This window comes from Lissotriton vulgaris, chromosome 8 (assembly GCF_964263255.1).
Source record: "Lissotriton vulgaris chromosome 8, aLisVul1.2, whole genome shotgun sequence".
Taxonomy (NCBI): domain Eukaryota; kingdom Metazoa; phylum Chordata; class Amphibia; order Caudata; family Salamandridae; genus Lissotriton; species Lissotriton vulgaris.
Window position 1 is genome coordinate 907,671,442 of NC_141696.1, and position 15,551 is coordinate 907,686,992.

Genomic DNA, 15,551 nt, shown 5'->3' on the forward strand with positions numbered 1-15,551 from the left:
TACCAGCCAAGTAGTTCTGAATTGCTTCCTCCTCATTGCTAATATCTTCCATATAGAGTTTCTGATAAAAGCGTTGAAAGGTGGCCCGTATTTTAAAAGGCTCATTAGCTAACTCCACCCTCGGATCCTCAATTTAAAGTAACACCCCTTGCGTTTTCCGCTGTCTGATACGGACTGCTAGCAGGTGACCCACTCTCTCATTATGTTCCTACATTTTGGACCGCCAAGCACAATTTTTCCCTGATGCCTTATTTGCCGACAAGTCAAGAATTGTAGATTTTACCAGAGCCACCTTGATTTGTGCCTGTTCTACTTCCCCATTATCTGAAAGTGCCAGTACCAACCAATCAGGTTTCTGCTTCACTCAGTTTCCTATATTGTTCCTGAAGATAACCCTTTTCCTTCGCCTGTGAAGCCTAGCCATATCTCAATGTTTCCCCTCTTATCCCAGTTTTAAATGCATCCCAGATTGTCCATAACCGCATACTTCCCCTATTCTCTTTTATAAATCTCGGAATCCACTCCCTCATATGCTGAATATAATCTTCCTCATAAAGAAGTGCTCCGTTGAAGGTCTAGCAAGATATAGAGGGCTTTAGTGTGTGTAGTGAGATTTTTAGTACTAACCGGTTGTGATCGGACATCACCCGGGGGAATTTTACAATGCTGCATCTCGTCAGCACCTCCTGAGACACAAAACATTGTTTAACCTAACATGAGTTGGTGGGGGGCAGAAAAAAAGTATATCCTGCATCTTGAGATTCCAATGTGGCCCAAGAATCAGTAAGTCTATGTGCCTTATATGAGTCAATTAACGCCTTGAAGACTTTAGGCTTACGAACATGATATGACCACACCTCAAGCTTAATATTCTCGGTATTTAAATTTATATAAAAGTCCCCACGTACAACCAAGGGCAGCAGCCACCCAACCAACTCCATAGTCAGCCAGTTAAATAAGGCAGGGTCATAAAATACTGAACCATACACAGAACCTAGTGTAAAAGAATAGTTATTGGTACAGCATTAAGTAACAACCAATCTGTCAAGTTGGTCCAATTTAGAATGTGGAAACCTAAATCCCTTTTTAAGTGCCATAACCGCCACCCCTCTTGTACGTGTTCACTGAGTTGTGGCAGAGATCAATTGATATCCTGCTAGTTCAGCTATCCTTTGTCTGCCGGCTTTAATATGCGTGTTTTGGAGACAAATTATATCTGCCTTTAAATATTGAATATCCTTGTTAATCCTGCATTTTTTAAGGTTATTGTTCAGGCCACATATATTAAATAAGGAATTCCTTTATTTACCCAGCACCATTTTAAGTAGATAACAAACCCAGTCTGTTCCCGTTCCTGCTCTCTAATGATACTAACTCATAAGATTCAGCCTGCTGGATCAGCTCCCCTCCTTTGCCCCCCTAACCCTCTCTACCCAAGACCCCCCTCATCCTCCCTACCTTTCCCCTATCCCTAGTGATGCCTCCTAATAAAGCTGCTCCCCGCTACCACTCACCCAGCCCCACCCAACAAAAAAACAACCCAAAAAACCCCATTGTGACTAAAACAATACCCCACTTAGTCATCCAGATTAATCACAATGAACCCTCAGTCAGCCTTGAACACCGCTCAGGTTCCTTTTGGTTCCTAGTCTCCTAAATTTCCCATAAAAAGTCTTGAGCCTGTATCTCAGAAGAAAGTACTCTGGTGGTTCCCCGGTATATGATTTTAAGTCAAGCCAGGCTAAGTAAATAGGCCTCACACCCTATCTTTTGAAAAGGCGAGATTAGCTGGTGGAGGCTCCACCTTCTTTCCACCGTAATGTGGCAGAAATCTGGCTTGACAAAGAAGGTGTGGCTTGTCGCAGGAGGAAATTGCCTACAAATATTAGTATGGCTCTGGACTTTTCACTCCAATCGTTGTGCCCCAGCTTCTTCCTAAGCATAAGTGGGAAAAGATGTACATGCTGCACCTCTGTATCCCAGTCCCAATGTGAATGTTCGGGGAAACCACCCTTCAGCAAGCGCAACACAAATCCTCTAATGTCCCCTCCCTCTGCATTTTCCAAATTACCAAGAAGTCTTAAATTGTTGCGCCGTTGGCGGCTTTCAGTTATCTAATTTCCACATAACGTCCATCATCCGCAATTCATTTCCTGTTGCTTGCAGAGCAGAGCTCCAAGTTCCAGCCTCTAGTGCTACCACTCGCTCTTCATAAGCCGTAGTTGCCTCCCCAGTCTCAGTACATGATTTATTCACTTTCCTGATTTCACCTTGAAGCTTCTTCATAGCATGATGGGCCCGTTTTTGCTCCTGTCTAGCTTGCCCCTGCATCTGTTTGAGGGTTGAATATATCAAGCTTATCGAGGGGGAGGATTCCACCTCAGACTTGAGCTCATTGGGCTGATTCCTTACCCCTTCTGCGATGTCATCTCCATTGTGTCCAACATCCTCGGTGAGAAAATGATTAGTTGAGTAGTACCATTTCAATTGGCTTGAGCATCTATAGTCTGAATTTGATTGACCAGTCTCTTGCTCTTTTCTGCCTTTAATTCTCTTTCTTCTTTTAGCTCGGGAGGACAAATGCTTTTGAGTACTGGGGTTTGAAAATGTGCTATCTGATTTCCTACCTGTACTCACATTGTCCACCGGAGGGTCGATGTTCCCCTCAGCCAGCACTGTCGAGATTTTTCCATCAGTGGTTGGAGTTTCTACTTTCTCTCGACCGGCAAACATCCCAGGAATCACCCGATGTTGTTTGTCAGGACCCGCCTCTTCACCGAGATGCTGCTCCTTGCCTTTGGTTTTCCCTGCCTCCGCCTCCTTACTTCCTGCTGCAGGAGTAGCTTCTCCAGCTTTCTTCCTGATCAAGGTTTTCCGCCGAGCCAGCGGGCCCGGAGACTCCCTGCAGCGCCCGTTCCCATTGCGCTACTCTCCACCTGGTCTCGCAGAGGCTTCAGCTGCTTTGGAGGCATACTGTTCAGAAAGAACCAAACCAGGCGTCCCCGCAGCATCAGCCGGGCAGCGCCTTCAGAGCAGCGCAGACCAGCAAGTGAGTGAATCCAAATGTTTTCCCCTGTAATCTCCTTCCTTGTGACTGCCTTCCTCCATCCACGCTCCATGGAATGATTATTAACCCCTTCGATGCTCATGACAGAACGGTTCCGTCATGAGCATCGGTGGCGCTGTGCTCATGACGGAACCGTTCCGTCATGACCACACCCATTTACATTAGGGCCCAGCACCGGGGGTAAATCGTCACCGCTCGGTTGAGGTTAAGGATTCTTGTCAAGCGTGTTTAGATGTTAAACCATGGAGCGGTAAATGAGTGGCTTTCTGCAGCGTTCACACAGCCGCCATCTTGCCCCCGAGCTGACTCCGAAGTCATCTCCACTTCAAAGACACTTTTGGGTATAAGTAGTGGGGTTCTGACCCCCTCAAATCAGACGCTTTCGAACCTACAACTGAAACTCTGTCAGAAGAACTGCTGTGCTGCTTAAAGGACTCATCTTTGGACTGCTTGCCTGGAAGTTCTGCTTTTCTCTTGCATTGCCCTGCTGCCTGCTGCTCTCTGACTTTGCTGAAGAAGAGCTGGGCGCGGCCTTTTCTCCAAGCTCCAGGGGCTTATTGGCTTGCCTCCTATTGCTTCAGACTCAGGGTTATTAAAGTATTTACCCCTGCTCCGGTGCCTGTTTCACTGAAAGTGGACCCAAATACTTGCAACATGGACATCAATGCATCTCCTGTCTACATGTAGCAGAACCGGCTAATCGAGCGGATGCAGGAGTAGAATTGGTGCATTACTCCTGGAACCAACGCATCGCCTTGAGAGTCCTGATGCATTGGAGACATGTATCATCAACGCAGCAGCTTGGAGAGATCAACGCATCCCTTCGACTGTGTGGAGAAACCCAGAGCATCGTACTTCCGAACAAAGGCATCTCAGCTTGGCTTCTTGCCTTCAGAATGGATGTATCGCAATCACTGCAGGGTCAACAATGACACATTGCTCAACTGGACCCTACTTCTTGCTGTAAATACCAGGATAAGGTACTTTTTTCACCGGGACTGCATAGGTCCTGTCGGTGGCCTGTGCTCTATTTCAGTTGACCAGAACTATTGACTTTGCCCCGGTCCAGCACAACCTCATGTAATCTCTACAGCACTTTTAAGTGCTAATTTATACTTATCCTTTAAAAATATCTCAACTTGTACTTATTACATTTTTGTCATTTTGCTCTTGTTTGGTAAGAATATAATAATTTATTTTTCTTGATGTGTTCATTGTGTGTGTGTCTGTGTGTGGCACAAAGACTTTACACATTGCCTCTTAAGATAAACCTAACTGCTCTGTGCAAAACTACTAGATAGGGAGCACAGGTTATCTTTCAGTGTATAGCTAGCTTACCCTGCCTAGAGTGGTGGTTCCTGCTTGTATAGGGTGATAACTCTGAGAACCAGAAACCACAGTTCTAGCAAAACTGGAACGTCTTTGGGTATAGGTTTTACATATGGAGACGGGTGTAAATATCTCATCCAGCATATCACAAGTGGCGGAAAAAATATTTATTGTCCAGGGGAAGGACAATTGGCCCCTCTCTGTCATTTCAGAACTGCACCCACAGAAATACTTATGTCCTCTACCATGTCATGGAGATTACTACATTATTCACGCTTTAAGCCTCAGGGGGCTGAAAAACAGGGAGGACTTTAGAGGTGGGGCTTAGGGCCAATGCCAGGATGGACTGGCCTCCACCCTATTTACAAAAAAAACCACAGTCAGAATTTAACATTGGATGTACTGTGCCTTTTTGTTCCATGGTGCACCCTTATTATTATTATTATTATTATTATTATTATTATTATTATTATTATTATTATTATTATTATTATTATTTAGTTATGCCAGGTGTAGACTGGTACAGTCCACCCAATTACAAAAAACACTGCCCTTAGCGCATGGGTGAGCTTTGACAGATTGTACTAAGGGGAGGGCATCAGTGGAACACAGAGTTGTGGGGTGAATCAGTTACTCTTCATTGGAGGTGGATGGACCTGTCTTTGAACAGGGGGATGCCTGGGGCTCAGTCTAACCCTCCTTACCATCATCTCAAGGGACACCCTTAGGAGCCATAATGTGTGCCAACTCGATGTGGTACTCAGTCAGTGCACCCCCCAAGAGGTTTTCGTCTCTGCCCCCACAGCTATAAAACAGCTGAGGTGCAAAGGCAAAATATTCCTTCATTTGAACGGAGCCACACCCCCAAGCAGATTAGGGAATGTCACCCTCGTGATCATGTTGATGTAAGATGTGCACTGGCACAATGCATAGTGAATGAAGGGCAACACAAGCATCTGCAGCACCTTTTTCCGGGAGCTCATGGCAGCAAAAATATTGAACACAAATGCCTGTTGCTCCCCAGGACACTTACTACAATACAGTCTCTGGTCACTAGTATGCTTTCTGCTCCATCTATGAGGGCATATTGGGGTTACATCTCCTAATCTAGGCTCTAGGATGGACAGCGAGACTCTGCCGACTGCAAGAGTGGGGGCGCGGCCCAATGCCAAGGCTTGCATGTCCCCAACCCATCTTTTCTGTTAAACCAACCCTGATGTCAAGTGCTCTTTCTGTACTCCCCTCCCTTGGTCAGAAAGACTGTGTGCGTTAGGGCATATGGATACAGCCTTACTTCACAGTAGTGGGACCCCCATCCATTTCTTCATTAAATAAAAACATCAATCCCTAGCATTTAGTGTGCTTTCTGTCCCCAGCCACCTCCCCCCTAGAGAACAGATTGCGATAAATTCCCCAATCCTTTTCCCCTAGAGGGACAACAAGACTGTGCTTTAGGGGTAGTGCTATATAGCAGTAAATAACCATTGATGTGATAAAGTGCCATTTGGGTATGAAACAGACACAAAGGTGCAATCCTTATCAGTTGTTGGTAGAAGGTGCCATATATTGATCAGGACATGGTGCCCCATTAGCCTATATTTGTAACACCTGACTGGTGGGCCTGATCTGTTGGGAAAAGGGTCTGTGGTAAGATTCCAATATCTACTATTTTGATAGAAATGCTAAACTCTACAAACAATCTGGACTAATTGGAGTTGAATGATTTTTTTTTGCATATACTGCTCCTACGAGCAGTGTACTATCTAGTATACACACTTTTGTTAATGCATATCATTCTCCTTGGTCTGTCAATGTCCTATGTATGTTGTGAGTCAATTACTTTTACATAAGAATGGCAATAACTCATTTTTTGAGCATTTTTTAGTGACAGAAGGAAGACCTGAGCGGTAACCCAAAATCTATTACTAATGACTGAGTCTACCTAGTCCTTTTTAAGTTTTAACAGTTTGATCTCTGATAAGTGAGTCTCTTGAAGTAGTGCAATCTCTGTGCCTTTAGTGTTCAAATAGTAGAGAGCCCATTTTCCTTTTAACTTAGTGGGACATTCATACACTTTACATTGTTTAGCTTTTAGAAGTTTAGCACCACAGGCCAGTGGGCTTAATAATATGCACATTGCTCAGGACATAAAACAGGAACACTTCAAAATTCAAGGTACAATGAAGGTCAGAAAAAATGTATTCCTCTTTGATTTTGGCCTGAGTTACCTGCAGTTGCTAATATTCAAAATCACAGACATAACCATGAGCCAGTCAGACAAATTTCTTTATTTGTTCAAAACAGGTGACCATAAAATATATTTAAAAATAAATTTTCACAGTCCATCAAGAACTTATTTGATCATATTAAAAATAATAAACACAGAAAATAAAAGAGGTTAAAAATGGTTCTAAAGCTAAAATAAATTCCTGCTGGATCAACATTTCTGTCCTGCCCTCTGACGTATAGCACATTGTAAGTTGGGTAATGTAAGGCTTGTGAGGCTCTCGACAGACGCATCATGAAGGCATTGGATGGCATGGCCCCCTGGTCAAGTAAGGGACCCCTGAGGCAAACTAAATCTGCTCCTTGGTTTGGGCCCAAACTCAAGAAGGAGAAGGCGGCATGCAAGCGCCTAGAGAGACGCTGGAGGAGAGGTTTTTCCGTTGCAGATAGGAGGGACTATAAAATCAGGCTCAAAGGCTATCATGCACTTATCAGAAAAAATTGCACATTTTATCATAGGGACAGAATTGAGGGAGCTGATAATTCAGTTAAAGAGTTGTTCTCCGTTTTTAAAGAAATGTCCCTTCTGTCCAGCATTGCCGCACCAGTGAAGGGGTCAGTGGAATCCTGCAATCGTGTAGCGGAGTTATTTGCGGATAAGGTGGAGAAGATCTACTCCTCCTTTCCGACGGAGGCCAGAGTTGGGTGCGTGGCAGATGAGGCCCCTATAATACATAAAGGGACTGAGAGTCTTATATCCTTTAGCATTCCCCCTCAGGATCTCCTAAACAGAATAGAGGCTTAAATTAAATCAGGCTCCCCTAATGACCCTGCGCCTGCTAAAGTATTGAGGAAGAGCGTGGAGACCTTGGAACCCCACATTCGCCATCTGTTAGAGCTTTCCTTTAGTTCAGGAACGGTACCAAAAGCTTGGAAAGAGGCTGTGGTGCTCCCCCTTAAAAAAAACTAACATTAGCGCAGAACAATTACATAACTTGCGCCCCATATCACTTCTCCCCTACTTCGCTAAGATCGCAGAGAAAATTGTCAATATACAACTGACAGCCCATACCGAGACTCATAAACTGCTACACCCCACCCAATCGGGTTTCCAGTCGTCCTATTCCACTGAATCTGCTCTGCTTCTGTCTACTGAGATCTTACGGAAGTTGGTGGATGAAGGTCAGACAGCAGCACTAATCCTTTTGGATTTAAGTGCTGCCTTTGACACTGTAGCACATCATACATGGCTGCAGTGTCCTAAAAGTGGAGGTGTGGCAGGTAAAGCATTGGAATGGCTGGAGTCATTCCTGTACAATCGCAGTTTCCAAGTAGCACAGGGATCATACCGGTCCAAAGACATTAGCTTGAAACAGGGGGTGCCACAAGGGTCCAGCTTGAGCCCTACTCTTTTTAATCTTTATGTGGCACCAATAGCAGGGATCACTGAAAGATTTGGGGTGCAAGTTGTGTCTTACGCTGACGATACCCAACTTGTCGTGGCTCTCACACAATCAGATGAGACAGCAGCTAGCAATTTTTCTACCTGTCTGCAGGAAGTAGCTACCTGGATGGCTAATAATTGCCTGAAATTAAATGGAAGCAAGACTGAGGTGTTGATTGTGGGGAAAGCACCATCGTTATGGATATCAGCGTGGTGGCCGCAAGTGCTGGGACCTCTACCTTCTCCCAGCGAACAAGTTAGAAATGTAGGTATTTGGCTGGACAGTAAAATCTCCTTTGAGTACCATTAAAGGTGAGTGGCAGGTCTGTGTTTTGGTATCTTGAGGGGCCTGAGGAAGACTCTGGATCATCTTCCTACCACAGCCAGGAAAACCCTTGTCCATGCTCTCATTACATCTAGGCTGGACTATGGGAATGCCCTGTACCTGGGAGCTAATGTCAAATGTATTACGAGACTGCAGAGTATACAGAACGCACCGGCCCGTTTGGTTTTGATGCTGCCAAAGAGAGCCTCGTACAAGAAGGCACTAGAAACATTGCACTGGCTACAGATTAAGGAACGGGTGATGTTTAAAGCTCTATCTATAAGTCATTGCATTATTCACCTATCTCCTTGATTTGCTAGCCCCCTATACTCCTTCGTGTCAACTGAGATCCAGTGGTGTGGGGCTGGTCAAGGTTTCTATGATCAGAAGAGCAAGGATGGGAGGGCACTCTTTCCGTGTTCAGGCAGCCCAACAATGGAACAGACTCCCACTGAGCCTTCGGCTGGAGACTTCAGAATTGATGTTTCGTAAACAACTGAAAACCTCTTTCCCTAGGGTAGAGCAGGGTGGACTCTACTCTGGGGATAGAGTTACTTGGAACTCATAACTATTGCTAGCTGTACCAAAGCGCGGGGACACACTGGCCTTAGTGTACCCAGGCGCTTTAAAAATTTCATATTATTATTAAGAGATTGTACAAAAACAATAGCAGCACTCAATTGTCTAAAATTCTCTTGTCTTAAGAGTGGTAAGATAAAAAAAAAACGTCCTCATTGTAGAATAATATTTACAAAATAGCATAACGTGCAACGTCCTTTGTACAGAGGAATAGTCACATCGGTAGACAGGCAACCTCTCAAAACCTTGATTTGGGATCAACTTTCTACTCTGAAAAGGAGAATATTAGTACTAATGTTGTCAGCCTATTTCCAATGAGGAACCCATTTCATGAGTTGGTGTGGGATATGCAGATAGAAACAGTGACTCAATGGCCCTTGTAAGTAAACAATCCAGTACAAAAATAGGTTATCTTATTAAGTGAACGAAGGATATTAGACAGTAAAGTATGTTGCCTTTCCATGTGTAGTAATGATCAATACTGCAGAGTCGATTAGCAATATTTGGATTCCCATTGTCACATCGTAAGACTGAATGGTTGGATCTTTTTTTGTTTGAAATTAGGGTTGACAGAAACATATATCAGTTGGCTCTCAAGCTGGTACAGCCGATTCTTCTTTTGGCTGCCTGTACTTGCTGATGCTGGCGAAAGAATGCAATGATATGGCAAAGGCAATTATCACTTGGGCATTGGTGATTTTAATGTATTTAACATTTATAGAGTGCACTGTCCCATACAGGTATCCTGGCGCTGGGAACTTCTATTTATATGAAGGGCAATCTGCTATCAAGAAAGGCCAAATCTGTGCATGATAATTAGTCCCATCTCCAGGCCAACGGCATGGCTAAGTACCCGGGACGGGTTCCATGAGTCCCGGGCAGTCCTCCCCCGGGTGTCTGGGGCTCCCATCTCCAGGCCAACGGCATGGCAAAGTACCCGGGTCGGGCTCCATGGGTCCTGGGCAGTCCTCCTCAGGTGTCCCGGACTCCCATCTCCAGGCCTACCGCATGGCAAAGTACCTGGGATGGGCTCCATGGGTCCCGGACAGTCCTCCCCCGGGCATCGGGGCCTGAGAGCTCCGGTGATCCTCCCTGTGCCTGAGGCCCAGCCGGGGTCCCCGAGCCCTGCCCTGCCCTGCCCTGCGTGGGCAGGCAGGAGCCCTACCGCGAAGACTCGGGTTGGAAGCTGGGAGTCCTTTCGATCCCGGCCATCTGGTTGCACACAATGCTTTACAATGAGGCGACCAGATGGCCGAATTTCCCTGGAAGTCCCGATGAGGTACTATTTGCCTCCCCGATCCAGCCAGGGCTCCATGAGGTCAGACACAATTGCGCCCTGGGTCCCCATTGTCACTGGGTGCACACGGGTTCCCAGAAAGAGGGGCTGCCTTCCTCTAGACTGCTAGGGGCAGGGTATGCCCCGACACCATTCCCGGGCTGGCGGTTCCCTGCCGGGGACCAGATGGGCTATGCCCGGGCAACACCTCCCAGGCGTCCAGGGCTCCCTCTTCCGGCCCGTGGCGAGGCAAAGTACCCGGGAAGGGCTCCATGGGTCCCGAGCAGTCCTCCTCAGGTATCCGGGCCCGAGAGCTCCGGCAGCCCCACCTGTGCCTGAGGCCCAGCCACCGGGTTCTCCGAGCCCCCGGGAAGCCGAACCCCCGAGCCCTGCATGGGCAGGCGGGAGCCCTACTGCGAAGGCCTCGGGGCAGGCAGATGGGAGTCCTTTCGGTCCTGGCTATCTGGTCGCACCTCTCCCCTCGGCCATCTGGTGCATGAAATGCTTCCCAATGGGGAGACCTTCCCTGGAAGTCCTGAAGAAGTGCTATTCGCCTCCCCGATCCCATCCAGGGCTCCAGGAGGTCGGCACGGTTGCTCCCTGGGTCCCCTCTGTCACTCTGTGCGTGCGGGTTCCCAGAAAGAGGGTTTGCCTTCTTCTGGATTACTAGGAGCAGGGTACTCTGGTACACCTCTCGGCCTAGCTTCAGCCGCCAGCTGGACAGGCCAAGATGCCGTTTCAGCCCTGGGTCTGTCCCTGCGCCTGCCGCATGGTAGGCTGCCCTGGATGGGTTCCAGCGAGCCCAGGGAGACTCCCACTGATGGGCAGGGTCCGGGGCCCCAGGGAGGCCGGCCTCCCTACCCGGGACTCTGTCCTCCGTCCTGCTGCATGGCAGTGTGCCCGGGACGGGTCCGGAGGGCCTGGTGAGGCTTCCACTGTGCCTCCGGGCCTGGGAGCCCCGGCTTGGTCCAGGGCCCCAGGTTGGGTGCTCTGTCCCTAGGCCCAGTCCCCTGGCCTGCTGCACTGCCGAAGGCCCAGGATGGGGGTTCCGTTGTGCCTGGGGAGCCTCCCCTTGCTCGGCTGGGTTCAGGAGCTCCATCCAAAGCCCCTGAGGGCCCCAGGGAGGGTGGCCTCCCGCCCCGGGCTCCGTCCTCTGTCCTGCCACATGGCAGGGTGCCCGGGATGGTGTCCAAAAGGCCCAGGGAGCGTTTTCCTGCGTCTCTGGGCCTGGGAGCCCCGGCTGGGTCCAGGGGCCCTTTCGGGCCCCGGGTTGTGTTCCCAGGCCCTCGGCCCTGTCCACCAGGCTATCGCACTGCCAAAGGCCCAGAACGGGGTTCCCTTGTGCCCAGGGAGCCTCCCCTTGCTTGCCTGGGTTCAGGAGCTCCGCCCTGAGGGCCCCGGGGTGGGTGGCCTCCCCTCCCCAAACTCCGTCCTCGGTCCTGCCACATGGCAGGGTGCCCGGGGCGGTGTCCGGCTGGGCCCCAGATTGTGTGCTCCTGCACTGGGTCAGGTGCTCCGGCCCTGAGCCCTGTCCCCCGGGCGCCGCACTGCCAAAGGCCCAGGACGGGGTTCCGTTGTGCCCGGGGAGCCTCCCCTTGCTTAGCTGGGTTCAGAAGCTCTATCCGGGGACCCTGAGGGCCCCGGGGATGGTGGCCTCCTCGCCCTGGGCTCCGTCCTCGGTCTTGCCGTGTGGCAGGGTGCTTTGGACGGTGTCCGTCTGGCCCGGAGTGGCTGGGAGCCCCGGCTGGGACCAGGGGCCCTACCGGGCCCCGGGTCGGGTGCTCCGGCCCTGGCCACTATCCCCCAAAGGCCCAGGACGGGGTCCATCGGTCCCGGGCAGGCCTACCCTGTTTGTACAGGTGTCCGCGGGCCCTGGGTCGGAGGGCCTGTCGGGTCCCCCTCGGGCCTTCTGTCCCCCATTCCCCGGTGCCCGCTTCCTCTTTTCTTGGGGCGCAGAGCGACCAGGTGGCTTCCCTTTCATGCCCGGCCATCTGGTCGCACCTATCGCTTCGGCCATCTGGTCACATCCAATGCTTTCCTATGGGGCGACCAGATGGCCAAGCTTCCCGATGAGGTGCCATTTGCCTCCCTGATCCCAGCAAGGGCTCTAGGAGGTCGGATACTTTCACGCCTTGGGTCCCCTCTGTCACCGCGAGTGCACGGATTACAACAAAGAGGGTAATTCTCCTCTGGATTACTTAGGGAGTGGGTCCGTCAGATCTCCGTGAGGTCTGGAAATTCTGTAACAGAGGAAGGCAGCACTCGGGCCCGCCTGCCGGGCCCCCCAGGGGCCCCACACGCACCTTCCTCTCAGCCCCTTGACGATGGTCCTTTTTCTTCGAGTTTGCTCAGGCCGACCTCCGTGAGGTCTTGCCATGCTGAGACGGGGAAGGCAGTACATGGGCCCGCCCGCCGGGGCCCCCAGGGGCCAGGGTACGCACCAGCCTCTCAGCCCCTTGCCGATGGTCCTTTTTCTAGGAGTTTGCTCAGGCAGACCTCCATGAGGTCCGGCCATGCTGAGTCAGGGAAGGCAGTACCTGGGACCACCCGCCAGGGCCCCCAGGGGCCCAGGTACGCACCTGCAGTAATTCCTGCTCTAAAGCATATATTGAAGTTGCTGCAGTTAAAAAGCTCAAGTTGGATCTTGCGATCGAGCTGGTGTCCGCCGCGAGATGAGCTACAGCCTGTCCCAGCCCCAGCCTCTTGGCACCCCCTTGATGCTCTTGACTGAGTGTACTGGGTGGTCCGAAGAGTTTACTTTGAAAGAATTGGAGTGTTCAAAGGAGGTCGGTCACCTGAATACTTCAGCTAGGAATAATGGAATAGGATTCTGGTTCTATTTTGTTGGTTTTCGGAACTGGGGCCATGATTAAGAGGGACGGCCTGGGGGATTCGTATTGTGCTGCCAGAGGTGAAATTCTTGGACCGGCGTAAGACGAACCAAAGCAAAAGCATTTGGCAAGAATGTTTTCATTAATCAAGAACGAAAGTCGGAGGTTCGAAGAGGATCAGATACCATTGTGGTTCCGACCATAAAAGATGCCGACTAGCGATCCGGCGGCATTATTCCCATGACCCACCGAGCAGCTTCCGGTAAACCAAAGTTTTTGGGTTCCGGGGGGAGTATGGTTGCAAAGCTGAATCTTAAAGGAATTGACGGAAGGGCACCACCAGGAGTGGAGCCTGTGGCTTAATTTGAATCAACACGGAAAACCTCACCCACCTGGACATGGAAAAGATTGATAGCTCTTTCTTGATTCTGTGGGTGGTGGTGCATGGCTGTTCTTAGTTGGTGGAGCGATTTGTCAGGTTAATTCGGATAACAAACGAGACTCCTCCATGCTATCTAGTTACGCGACCGCCAGCGGTCGGCGTCTAACTTCTTAGAGGGACAAGTGGCATTCAGCCACATGAGATTGAGCAATAACAGGTCTGTGATGCCCTTAGATGTCCAGGGCTGCACGTGTCTACCCTTCGCCGACAGGTGCAGGTAACCCACTGAACCCAGTTCGTGATAGGGATTGGGATTGCAATCATTTACCATGAACGAGGAATTCCCAGTAAGTGCAGGTCATAAGCTCATGTTGATTAAGTCCCTGCCCTTTGTACACACCACCCGTCGCTACTACCAATTGGATGGTTTAGTGAGGTCCTCGGATCGGCCCCGCCGGGGTCGGCAACGGCCCTAGCGGAATGCCAAGAAGACGATCAAACTTGACTATCTAGAGGAAGTAAAAGTCTTAACAAGGTTTCCGTAGGTGAACCTGCGGAAGCATCATTAACGGTGGAGCGGCCCGAGTGACCGACGGTGCCAGCCTGAAGCCCTCGTCCACCTCCTGAAAGCACACACCGTAGGCACAGGGCCCGGCCCTGCCCTGGCGTGCCCCGCTAGTCGGAGCGGTCCGCAGCAACATGGGGTACTTGGATGAGGGCCGGGACTTCGGAGGACCTCTTTCCCCCTGGGGAGGGCCTGACCGACATGTGAGGGACCAGGGATTGGGGCGGCCCCTGTCCCCTGTCCCTCTCTGAGACAGAACCCAAGTTCACCCGGCATGACCTCCCCGCTGGTAGGGGGAAACCGAATGGTAGTGCATCCCTGGGCTGGTACCACCACTCCCTTAAATGGCCCTGGTGCCGGCTAGGCCCTCCCACGCCCGAGTCCCGGTCTGGCCTGACCCGACCGGGTTATGGGCTACCGGGGAGTTGCCTTTCTCACGCAGCAGGCTGGCCTGGAGGAGAAGGGGCCAAGGACCTGTGAGGGGACCTTGGCTCCTCTCGGTGGGAGGCGTGTGGGATGGGGAGCCACCTGGCTCTTCCCTACAGGCACCTCCGACCCTGGCGAGGATGTTGGTGGGCTACACACCAGCCCGCTGGCATGGCTCGGGGCTGCCCGGCAATGGACGGCTGATGTGCAGATGGAGCAACCCTCCCTCGTTGCCAGGTACTCGGTTTGACCCGGTCACATGCCGTCGGGCCGAGAGGTTTGAAGACTCGTGTGGTCCCTCCCGGTGTCCCCAGGAGGGACCGGCGGCTGTAGGGCTGCATGCTCCCGTCGCACTGGGAGCCCCCTTCCTCGCCTGCGGGTGGGGGACTCCAAGGCCGAGCGCCTGGCAATGTTTTTCTCCCAACGGTGCAGTCTGACTCCCAGAGGGAAAGCCTTGAATGGGGTGCCTGGGCCGTCTTGCCGCATGGGTGGTGGACGGACGGTTTTGCCTCCTCCCACCTCTCCTGCGCCCGCAGGTGGGTGAACATTTTCAAAAAGTTGCCTGTGACTCTTGGCGGTGGATAACTAGGCTCACGCATCGATGAAGAACGCAGCTAGCTGCGAGAATTAGTGTGAATTGCAGGACACATTGATCATCGACACTTCCCCGGGACACGGCTGGGGCCGTCGCAGGGTTAGCTCCGCTTCCCCTTCGTCCCCCACAAGGTCAGACCCCGATCGCCCGTGGCAGGGTCCCTCGCCAGGTCCTGCCGCAGAGGTACACCATTTGCACGCCTGGCCCCTGAGAAATGGGGCTGGCGACCGGTCTGCCCCGGGACCCATCCCGGGGCACCTGGCTGCGTGCCGCGCGTGGCTGTCTGTGGTGTCCCACTGGCTGCACACGCACATACGCCTCGGGCGCCCACCTATGCGGCCGCTTCCCGGGGAGGGTGAAACCCTTCCAGTTACGATCCAGGGAAAGAGGGCGCACCCTACTGGGATGCCAGGCCCCCCTGCTCTGGCAGGGGGGGCCGGGCCTTCCCCGGCAACCCCCTTTGACGCTCTGGTGTCATTCTTTCGACTACGACCTCAGATCAGACC

At 51.2% G+C, this 15,551-nt stretch overlaps 2 pseudogenes; both read left to right on the plus strand.

Annotated features, from left to right (window-relative positions):
• Window positions 1–13,363: 13,363 nt before the first annotated feature.
• Window positions 13,364–14,019, plus strand: LOC147698150 (18S ribosomal RNA; annotated as a pseudogene; the record flags this gene model as incomplete).
• Window positions 14,020–15,016: 997 nt separating this feature from the next.
• On the plus strand, window positions 15,017–15,148 carry LOC147698151 (5.8S ribosomal RNA; annotated as a pseudogene).
• Window positions 15,149–15,551: the final 403 nt, after the last annotated feature.